The sequence below is a fragment of the Microtus ochrogaster genome, chromosome 4 (assembly GCF_000317375.1).
Source record: "Microtus ochrogaster isolate Prairie Vole_2 chromosome 4, MicOch1.0, whole genome shotgun sequence".
In the NCBI taxonomy this organism is placed as follows: domain Eukaryota; kingdom Metazoa; phylum Chordata; class Mammalia; order Rodentia; family Cricetidae; genus Microtus; species Microtus ochrogaster.
Window position 1 is genome coordinate 30,444,841 of NC_022011.1, and position 12,053 is coordinate 30,456,893.

Genomic DNA, 12,053 nt, shown 5'->3' on the forward strand with positions numbered 1-12,053 from the left:
GAGGGCTTGTCACCCGTTCTGAGTGACAGTGAAACAAGACCCAGAACATCACTGATCCTCTAGTGGACAGAGAAGAACTGGGTCCAGGCTTTGTCACTGAGTGAAGAGGAGAGCACAGGCCATAGATTAGGGAAGACCCAAGGGGATGCCCTGGGGAGAAAAGGTCACAGCAGCACCGCGTGGCTGAGTGACTGTGCATGTCACCTGTGTGCCCCACTTTCTGCTGCTCTCACCGTGGGAGCCTTCAAGCTGTTGCTCCTTCCCTTTACTCTCCTCTAGGCTGGAGGTGGATGTGTATATTGGGGTGGGGGTAACTGCAAGCCCTGGAATTAGTGGGAGCCATAGCCATACATGTGTCAAGAGGGCCAAAGACTGTTCTCTTGTCTTGGCTCAGCTTCAAAGGAGGCACTTCCAAGCACACTTGAGGCAACCTGCTTACATGCATGCCCAGGAGTGGGGGTATGATCAGGCACCGTGTAATGTCCCCAGAGATGTGGAGTTCTCTTGCAGACTGTATGAGGGCCAGGTCCCACTGTGAATAAATATATTATGCATTCTCACTTTGCTTGCAAAAATCAGCTGCCCATAGTTAAAGAATTCATTGTGAAGTTCAAGACACTCCGAACACTAGCAGACAAGAGCACCTGTAGCGGATGTAAGTCAGTACAGAACCCCAAGAATGACACATCTTATTGTATGATGGTGACAGGTCCTGCGTTCCCCAGGGCCCTGACTCACCCTGAAAGATGAGAAACAGGCTGGGACATGTGCCCGAAGGACCAAAGGCTACAATACACAAAGAAGGAAGAGAAAGCAGCAGGCTGGGGTGGCGTTTAGTAAAGAGCTTGCCACGTAAACATGAGAACATAAGCTTGATCTCCAGGACCTATGCGAAAAGGCCAGGTGTGGTGGTCTGTGCTCGCAATCCCAGCATTGGGGAGGTGAGACAGATTTCTGGGGTTCAATGAAGACTACTCATCAAACTCTGGACCGGTGAGAGACCCTGTCTCAAAAAGAAAGGTGGTGACACCCAAGGTTGTGCCCCAGCCTCCACATGCACACATACATACAGAGAGGATGGATGGATGATTATATATATATGATAGATGGATGGACAGATAGGTAGAACCAAATGCAAGCAAAAATACAAATTGTAAAGTATGTGAATAGCTAAATCCCATGAGGATAAAATGGGGGAAACTCCTCCCAAGGTCAGCTGTTTCTCCACTCCTCTGCCTTCAGCTCAGGCTCCCCTGAACCTCCTCCACACCATGTCCTTCCCCCTCCCTCTTTATCTATGTCTGTCCATGGCTTATCTGTTCCCTGCTCTGCTCTGGTGTCCCGTCTGGCTACTGTCCACTGCTTTTCTGCTCCTGGAATGCAGTACCACTACATGCACTCACAAGTGACTTCATGTCATTTCACGCCCCTCCCTAGGAAACATTCTATTCTGTTTCTGCTTTTGTGGGTAATACGCAGTAAGACATGTAATTTTTTTTTTCCAAGACAGGGTTTCTCTGTGTAACAGTCCTAGCTGTCCTGGAACTAGCTTTTGGAGACCAGGTTGGTCTCGAACTCACAGAGCTCCATCTGCCTCTGTCTCCCAAGTGCTAGGATTAAAGGCACGGATCACCACCACCTGGCTCCACACATACATTCTTGCTACATAGCTAGTCTTGACTGGCCAAGTGCTTACTATGTAGTCTTAATTGGCCTTGGATTTACGGGCAATCTTCCTGCTTCAGCCTCCTGAATGATAGGATTCCAACTATATTAGCTCTATTTTTGCTTTTTTAAAACATCTCTGAATTCTAGCCTGCACCCCACCCTGGTAATAATCAATGGGACCACCGGCCTTGATGCCATTTCAGCACCCCCTCTGTGGGCTTCTCTGCCCCTGTTCCTTGGCCTTAAGTGGACACCTGGTTCAGATAAGGAGGGTGGTAACCACCTGGCCACTCACAGTCCTTCCCCGGGATTGTTTTGGCTAACAGGAAAGGAAGGCATGCCTCTGGTTCTACATGGGAGGTAAGGGCCGAATTGTCCCCGGCCATCTACTGGGACACAGCAGAATGGATGGGCGGGCAGCGGGGACAGAGGGCAAGGACAGACAACCTCCTGTCACAGGTGTGCTTGACTGACTCCCTGGAGCTGGTTTCTGTCACTTGTAGCCCCAGAATCCTGGATGACCCACACCTGGCTGTCCTTCTACGGCACACTCAGAGCTGAGTGGCTCCTGTAACCCAGCGCCTGCTGTGATGGGAACAGGCTTGCTGGGAGCACACAGAAGCCAGCACAGCTCATCCATCAAGGCCAGGCAGCCGATGATCTCCCGACCCACAGTGTCTGTTGCTGACAGGCCGTTTGTTATCACTGGAGCCAGGCCTGGTGGTGGGAGCTTCTCTCTCCATCCATCTCCACATGAGAGAATGTGACACAGGGAGGCTGGTGCTGTCCCCTCCAGCTCCAGATAAGGTTCAGCTCCTGAGCTGCCTCCTCCACACCCCTCCCAGCTCCAGGTCCATAGACACTCTGTTTAGAACATTTTTGCAGGCATACATTCTCAGTGAGGGTCCTGCCCAGCCTCAACATATCTCATGGGAAACTTTCCTCTGTCCTGTCCCCATGATTATAGATCTGTAGTTCTCCTTGGTTCAGAGGAGGCTCCCAGCATCAGAACTTGTGGCTTCCTGCGCCCACTGGATGCTGAGGTGCAAAATGTCAGGGCCCCATCAACACTGGGACTCTGCAAGGATGGTGTCTTGAACAAAAATAAGGAAATAAAGAACCATTCATGGAACTTGCCTGGCCTGATGTATCTGTCAATCAAGTCCCCACCTTCTCAAGCAATGACAGAGGAGAGGACATTGTTAACAGATGGCTATGCCCAGGTTAGGGGAGTCACTTCCTACGTTCCCCTTAGTGCTTGATCCGCAGCCCCATAACCTCAATGAGCATTCAGACTAATTCTGGACTCCCAATCATGGGCCCAGAGAAAAGGGGGCAGGTCCCAGATCTCGCCCTGAATCTAGGGAGAGGAGTTAATTACAATGTAAAGAGACCTAAGAGCACCCAAGTCAATTCACTGATTTTGCACATAAGCGAACTGAGTCTTGGAGAGGGAAAGGCTTGGAGGGCGTTGCCCTTCGGAGTTCTCGGCTCTCCAGGCCAGGCTCTGTTCCACCCAACTTCCCTGCCCCCCAATCCTATGAGACCATGTCTTCTGCAGATCAGAAGGGCGTGTGGCCAAAGTATCCAGGAGTCTTTGTAGGCTCCTTGTGTCAAATGACTCAATATTCTCAGGGAAACACTGTGCAAAGAGGTATGGGAGCTGCCCCACCTGCCTATCCAGGGTGCTTTGCAGCTGCGATGATCATATGCCTGGTTGTGGGGCTAGAGTTGGGTCTCTTGAGTATTGCCTGAGGATAAAGGGTCAAGACATAATGGCAGAAGACCCTGCCTCCCTCTCTTGATCTGCCTGGGTAGCTCTGTATATAAGGGGGAGGGCAGAAAAGACCAGAAACAAGGGCTGAGGCTCTGGGCATCACCATGCCAGTCACCTCCTGGGAGGTCACACGAGATTGTGTGGTTTCTGTTCCGTGTCCTTCTTGGAGCTTCTAAGTGTGCTGGGGACAAGGCCAGTGGTGGAGGCTGATGACGGTCACTCTGTAGAGAGTGAGTATGTGTGTGGAGAGCTGGCTCTGGGTTCCTATGTCACACATTGGTTATGCTGCAGACCCGGACACGTGTCTGGTGGGCAACACAAGTCTGAGGGGTGGGAGAGGTTTCAGGGAGTCCTGAATGAGCTTGGGGGCTCTTAGACTCAACAGATTTAGGCCGTGTGACCATCTAGGGACAAGGCACCTGTCACTGCTTTTCAAGGCCCGGGACCATAATTTCTGTCTATTGAAGTTGTAATTTACCGCTGGGAAAATAAACATTTGCGTTTGTTTGGCTGACGACATCCCATGAATGTTAATCCAAAACCCTGGGTTTTGCTGAGGGGCTGACTTCCCTCCCTCGCCTGGCCTGGGCTCAGTCCAGCCTTTGCAGCTGCTCCAGGAATCCCATTTTCTCTACAGCCTCAGTTTCCTTAGTGTGCTGAGGGTGCCAAAGGGTTGGGTCAGTCCAAGGGTACCACCATCCTGGCCAGAACTGATTGCCATACCTTCCTATGTTGTGAGAGAAGCTGTCTGTGGGTCTGGTAAAGTTCAGGGTCCCATCTGGGGTTGTAGGGGCGGTGCCTGTGTGGGCTGGTGTCACTTGGCAGGTGCACATATGGAGGACAGGATTGGGAAAGTCAGAAGCTGGGGAGGAGGGACTGTCCCACCCCTGTGTGGTTGACACCTGGAACTCTCCCTCTGTGCCATGTCTAGCCATTTAGGATGAAGGTCTGTTTCTGAGTACTGTGCTGTGTGGCACCATTAGCTTCTGACACATATAAGATAAACCTCGAAGAGACCCAGCCATTTCTAGGTGTCTCTCGCAGAAAGCATCTACCCCAGAATCTAATGCCCTTCTCTAGAGACCCCCATCCTGCCACCAACTTCATTGTGTGCCTGGACAGGGGTCTTGAACTAAATAGAAAGGAGGATGTGAGATGAACATTTGCAGATGCAATGTGACCAGATGCCTCACGCCTCTTGTCTCCGTGCCTTCCTTGCCATGATTCACTGTCCCCTCAGACTGTGAGACAAAACAAACCTTTTCTTCCTTAAGTTGTTTTCCCGGGTGTTTTGTCATAGCCACGGGAAAAGTAAGTAACAAACCACGGAACTCACTATGTAACCTGAAATTCAAAGTCATCCTATCTCAGCATCTCAGCGCTGGCAATGACCACCAAATCCCAGTTCACCTAGCCTGGGACACACAACACACAACCATGCCCCAAATCTGAGATCTGGAGCACCCTGGTCAACTTGGAATAGAGGTCCCTTGGGGCTCTGATGCCCCAGTGGGGGTGTCCAAAACCAGCTGCCCATGAATGCTCCTAGAGGACCCTTCATAGGTTCTTGCCTCTCTCCTAAGGTTTTCATGCTACAGATCTGGAGACGCAGCGGTGTTTTTGGAGGAAGATCCTAGTCAGAACTACTCTAGAACAGCCTCCACTCCTTACCTCTCACCGCCCCAGGGTTGGTGGACCTCCAGGGCCGACCCAACCACACTCACACCCCTCAAGTTAGAGAGTGTAAACTGAGTCAGAGCTTGTGTAGGGACAGCAATGCCCCTTCAAGTCCAGGGCAGTGAAGACTTGTTTACTGAGAGCTGAGAGTGTTTGACCCTCCTTGTGTGCCATTTATGGTCCATTCAGCCCCTGTTCACCGGAGTCATGGTCCTCTGTGTCAGTGCCCAGGATGGAAACCCCTTGCTCAGTATCCTGTCTGAGCTATGGAGCAATGCCTCTCTACCCTTAAAGTCCACTGCAAAGAGACACACGGAAGCCAAAAAATGCCAGAACCCAAAGGTCTGTTTATCCCTCCACTTTGTCTCTGTCCACCCCTAGGCTCTACCACAGTCCCTCAACACACACACACACACACACACACACACACACACACACACACACACACACAGACAACTTCTCCTTTCCTTCCTGGAACAGTTCTCCTCCTGGCAGCCACACTGCCCTCAGCTTCTCCTCAGAAGTTTCAGGCCCTGCAGTTATTTTAGATCCCAGCCACACCCAGAGACACCCCCCACCCCGATACCAGCCTTGAGGAGATACCCCCCCAGCCACCTTGCCTTGAGGAGGCTGCACCCCCCAGCACCCTTGAGCAAGTGCAGAGCCAGTGGCTCCAAAGTCCTTCCTGCAGCTCCACTAAGACTAACATGGCATCAGCCAGCTGTTTCTCGCTCGGTGCCTCGGTTGCCACGGCCAGGGTCTCGGCAGTGCAGTTCTCAGAACATTCGCAGCTTTCTAAAGGAAGCCCTGCTCCCATGAGCGTCACTCCCTGTCCCCCCCCCCCCCCCGCCTTCCCTGGCCACCATTAGCCAGTTCTCTGTCTCTGTTGGGTTTTTCCCATTCTGGACGTCTCTTATCAAAGAGAGCATGCGTCATTCAGGCCCCCACTTCCCACTTCTCTCACCTGGTGCCGTTTTTCAGTGTCACCTGTGTGTAGTGTATGAGTGTTTCTTTCCCTTACAGCTAACTAGCATTCAGTTCTGAGGACGATGCCCCCTTTTCAGTTTGTCTGCACTTCACTCTTGGTCTGAGGAGAGCCCAACCCCACCACCTACAGGCTGTATGTCTTCCTCGGTGAGTCTCTGTTTACCTGATATGTTAATGAAGGCAGTGAGGACAGTGGCCATGGCAGTGTGCGGATGTAATATGTTAGGAGGTAGCATTGCCATCTGGCTGTCACCTGGACTTCCATTCCAGCTCTCTAGTAAAGCGGACAGTATGGATACCCGGGTCCCAGATGTGTATCATTGCTCTTCCAGCTGGTCCACGTGCCTTTGGGCTTTTGCTGTGTGGCTTCACAAAAACCATGTATAGTCTCTGACTAGGCTCTCTGCTATTTGTAATTCAAAACCATCTGATTTAAAATCAGAGTCCAGATCCTTCCTGGATAGAGTTTTCAGACGGGAGGTAACAGTATAAGAAGCTTTAGTAACATCCATCCATCCATCATCAACAATCCATCCATCCCTCCATCTGCCATCTTCCATCCATCCCATTCATCATCCACCATCCATTCATCTACTCATCTGCAATTTATTTATCTATCAACTATCCATCCACCTATCACCACCTTCTATCATACTCTCTCCATCTATCCATCACCCATACATCCATCCTCCATAAATAATCATACATATATCATCCATCCATCCCTCCATCTGCCCGTACTCTGCTGGGCACCTTCGCCAAGGTCCTACGTCCATCCACTGGTTCAGAAAGAGACTTGCACAAGATGCTGACCTGGGTAACAGCGTCCCTGTATGCGACTACTATAACACTTCCATATATTTACTGTGGGGTGTGTGGCACTTGCCACGACTTTGTGTGGCATGGGAGATGCTCTGACCCTGAGCTGCACGACTGGGTGGGGAAGTTCCAGTCCTAACTAACCAGTGAGAATTCCAGTGGACACTGGGCCATTGTTATCCGCTAAAAGAGGAACAGCCCAAATTCTTGTGTGACAAAGCTAAAGTGAGGTCAATCTGTAATCACGTGAACAAATAATTTTAGAGACCGTGCAAATCCAAAGCTAAAAAGTACCGCAGAACCACCGGCTTCTGCAAAGAACATGCCCTCCCCCTCTGGCCAACTGCTCAACCTGGGCTGTGCAGGGGAGGCCAGGGCTTGCACAGAGAGTCCACAGAACGGAGGTCAGAATTCCCCTTGACCACCCACACAGTAGAGTAAGCAGCCTTCCCCCTTCCTTCCGCACTAAGGGCAGAGCTGAGGTGATTCCCGCAGGCCACTGCGCAGACTTCCCCAGGTCCCTGAGCCCAGTGTGCACTTGCCTGCACAATCTCAGGTGTCCACCATCCATTTGAACTTTCGAGTCTCCCTGAGTGCCTTAGCCGGGAGCAGCTGACCAGCAGTGTAGCAGGGTGGGTCACCCCATGCAGGGTCAGAGGACGTTTGTGAGTGACCTGGCAACAAGCAGAGCCTGATCATAGGGCATGTGCCCTTAACTCTTGGTTCCTCTCACATCTGTTCCAGTACATATAGATTCGCATCTATACCTAGTACAACTAGGTATCCTCCATGTCTCTCCCACACCTGGGCCAGGCAGACCATGGCTCTACCACCCATCCTTAACAGGCATCCATTCCCACTTAGCGTCTAGTACCTTCTTCTGAGGACCTGTGCCAGGGCCTGCAAGGTCACCAAGAACTGTTATTGGGCACAACAAGCCTTTCTGAGTGTGAGCTGTGACCCTGCATTTCTGCCTTTCTTTGGCACTTGGAGCTACACAAGCCAGGGGGCCGATCCTCTCTTCCCATTACCTCCCTTGGAGTTCAGCCTCTTTCTCCTGAGAGTGATAGCCACAGCCACTTCAGACTTGGGCCTCTGCTAAAGACCAGGATGTGGCCTGTTGTCTACTCTGGCCCCCATGTTTAGATGTAGACATAAGGAAAGAAGGAAAAGACCCTTATCTGAGAATCTTTGTAACAGGGGAGTCAGGGACTCAGTTCTCAACAGGGAAGCAGAGAAGTGAACATGTGGGCTATGTGGCATGTCCATTCCAGGGACCAGCAGCCTCCATGGGAACCAGCACAGAGCAGCGGAGAGCCTAGGACAGAACGCTCTTAGTGTGACGATTTAACACTGTAGTGTCTAGGAGGAACGCTATAGACATGGGAGCCGCAGGCGGTTCTTAGGCCCGGCATACCTCTGAGTGCTGGCACTGCCCATTTGACTAGTTGACATAGATCTGTGGGAGAACCTGGCAGTTACTGTTTCCATTTTACACAGAGAAAACTAGCTATCGCACAGGGATGTCTGTCTGATAATCAAGAGCATTAGAAGGGTTTCATAGAGCAGGTGAGACTGATGAAGATATACAATGTAGCTGGGAAGGCAAGGCTCAAGGTGCGGCCAGGCCAACACTGAGGCCTCACTTGGGCCTCTACTGCATTCCCTGACAGTGTGTGTGGGAAATGTATTCCTTCCCTCTTCTCAGGCTGGAGCCCTGGGGAACAGCAGCTGAGGCTCTGGGTGTACCAAGGATGCTTTGTGAGGAAACCCAGAGTCCGGTAGAACTACACGGGCCCAGCAGACCTTGCTGTCCTTGGCACACAGGTGCGCTGGGCCAGTGGCTGCAGCGAGGAGCTGTGTAGACACAACATGGGGCCTTCTGAGCCCCTCAAGCAGCCTCCCTTTCCCCTCCCCCAGAGCTGGGACTTTCCAGATACTCAGAGTGCACCTGGGTCGGAGGGTGGGGCAGACTCCCAGTTCCTCTGGCTTTGGCAAGGCCTTGTGGCACCCCCCCTTTGTTTAGGATCAGTCCTGATGGGGTGGGAGCTGGGGACCCTAGGAAGTGGTGAGGGAGAGGTAGGGCTGAGACGACGGGGCCAGGCATCGTGCCAGGGTGGGCCTGTCCTCCCTCGGTTCCATTCCAGGCTAAGCAGGGTGTCCCACGGTCTGCGTCACATCCAGGTGTGGGAGCGGGTGGAGCCCATTCCCATCTTTAAAGCTTGGTTCCCATCTTCACACTTTATAGAAAACCAGGAAGCCCAGCTCACCAGAATTCAGATCTATGTGGCAGACTCTCTGTAGCTTGGGGACCCAGGGACACAGGCTAAACCTGGTCCATGGAGCCAGGACATAGGCTGCATCGTTAGGAGGAGCCTGGCTTCAAAAGGCCCTGAGTTCAGCTGCTGATCTAAAACCAACTCTGTTCACCTGCCTCTGCCTTCACAGAGCTTCCCCAAAGGGCGTCTCCTTCCTCAGGTAGAAAGGAAGCTTTCTGTCCTCGTGCTGCCCCCTCCCGGGCTCTACTCTATGGACCCTCAGCTACAAAACCAACTTGAACTTCAGTAGTGTGTGAAGACGGAGACCAGGTTCTCACACAGAGGGAGGTCTTCTGTCAGGGCACTGTTACGGGGGCCCTAGTGAGGCAGTTTTGCCCTGTGACCGTTAATGTAATCAGCTGGACTTCAAGGCAGGCTTGATCCTCTAGGAAGCAAGCAGAGCCCCTGAAAAGCCAAACTTAGGGTGCTTCTGTTGGGCTCCAACTCCAACACAGAGATGCCGATGCCAAAGGCTGGCTCTTGTGAGATTTCTCCTCACTTCTCGCTGTCTCTTGTAGACGAGCCCCACAAAGCTGGCTCTGCGTCTACCCTGGTCAGGACTTGCAGTTTCAGTCTGGGGAGGTCATTTGCCTTTCGTTGTGTGTCAGGCAGGAAGGGAGCATGGGTTTGGGAGGTGATGGCCTGATGTCAGCTCACTGCTGTGTAAGTACTTCTGCTGCCTGGCTCTGTGTCCTCCTCTATAAGCAACATGCGAATAATAGGAAGATAGGAAATTGAGGGACCCAACTTGAGTTAAAGCCTGCTGCCCTTGGGCCTCCAAGGGACAATGCTCTTCTCTGTTTCACTGATCCTCCTTAAATCCTCCTGGGGAGATGCCCCTTTGGAAGAGGCCACTGTGTCCCCTGTCTCTCGGCCGTGTAGGAAGTTGGGACCTACATCCGGGCTCCTCACTCACCTAGAGTTCAAGAGAGCTTGTCCTGATCTTGCCAGACTGGAGGCCAACAGTGGACACAGCAGAAGGGGTGTGTCCCTGCATCCATGACCAAGAAATCATGTTCTCCCCCTTACCTTGCTCTGTAACCCTGGTAACATTTGCTTGCCCTGGCTGTGTGAGTTTGTCACGGCTGCACCTCTCCATGGGCATCCCTTTCCCTTTCGGTGCTAGGCGTTCCTGAGCACACCCAAACAGCCCAAGACCCAACCTTATGGAGCCAGACACAACTGAGAGGGACGGACTACATGTCACATATAAACTTGGGACACATTGGGGAGCTCATCAGGCAGAGGAACCGCAAGGAGCAGAAGGCGGTTGGAAAGAATGGTGCCTGTGCCTGTCAGAGCCTTCATTCTTCCAAGAGACAGTAAACAGTTCTGCTCAGTTAAGAGCCGCTAGAGCCTCCCCAGGCAGAGTTCCTGTCCTTCTGAGTGGCCATCCTGGGCTGGGGAGACATGCACCTGGGAACTTCATGGCGAGTCCACCACTTCCATGTGGCCTGACCTTGGGTCCGTCACCGTGCTCACAACACCTCCAAGTCTGTACTACTCCCAGGGTGGGGGTGTACCACTTTCAGAGAGGCCCCTTTCTCTCCTCCCTTGGCTTCCCCTACTGTTCTGGATGGAGCACAGGACGGGCATCCCCTCGGGGAGCAGAGACCAGAGAGGCCTGTCTAGGTTAGCACACCCATCAACTTGCTTTCTGCTCAATTTGCATTGAGAACTGAAAGTCGCCCTTGCCTGAAGAGTGGCCTCCAGCTGTCCCCTCGGGGAAACTTTCTCTAGGAAGCTATCCTGGACTTCATCCTGTCTCTGCGTACACCGCCCCCCTCCTGGCTTCAGTCTTACCACTGGAGAGGGTGTGTGGCATGGGAATGACAGGTCTGTGTCCCAGAAGGAGCTGTCTATTCATCACCAGGGCAGGAGGAGAAGATCTCTGGGGATCCCTACCTCACCTAGACCTGGACATGGTGTGGATGATGAGCACACTAGCAGGAGGAAGACTTGAGTTCAGGACGTGAGCCCCCATTGGCCCTCCTTATCCCTCCACTCCCTGCCGGCCCAGGCTGGGGGCTCTGCCATCCTCCCTCTGTCTGAGGTTCACAAGCTGTCCCTCACGATTTGTTCACTTTCCAACCCATGTGTTTCTGGCTCTGCCATTGGCCCCTTTACCCAGCAGCTGATCTTGGGGGGGGGGGCTATCTCATTTACCACAGACAGATCATTGCACCTGAACCCATGTGCTCCCGGGTCTAGGCTGCAAGCTCAGCAAAGCATGCTGGGTGCTCTTTGGAGCCTCTGTATCATCTTCTGCTATCTCTCAAGGCTGGGTACAACCTCACAAGAAGGTTCCGAGACCGTGAGGCCAGCAAGATGGAGGCCGAGGTGGAGTCTGGGTGGCCTGACAAGGAAGAAGGGCTGGAAGAGGAGTGTGGAGCACAAGGTCACAGCACGGAGCTGGTGAGCCTAAGAGGAAGGACACTTTGAAGGTGCTTTGGCACCACATGGGGCAGGGGTCATCTCCACATCACCTTGTGGTGATGCTGGTCAGAGGTCACTGTTTTGTCACACAGATATGGTCAGAGGTCACCTCATTTCAAGCAGATGTGGGTGAGAGATCACAGTCGCTCATACAGATTTAGGTCAAAGGTCACTGTTAACTCTCTGCAGATTCTCATGGGCTCCCCGTCCCTCTTTTTGGGACATGTCACCTCAGAAGTTTGCTCCCATGTTAGCCTCTCTCATGTGTTGGGAATCTGCCTCCTGCATGAGTCACATTGTCCCTGGCAAAGCTTGGATCCCACTAACAAGGACAGAGGCTGGGCAGCCTACGTGGAGGCTGAGTGTGAAGT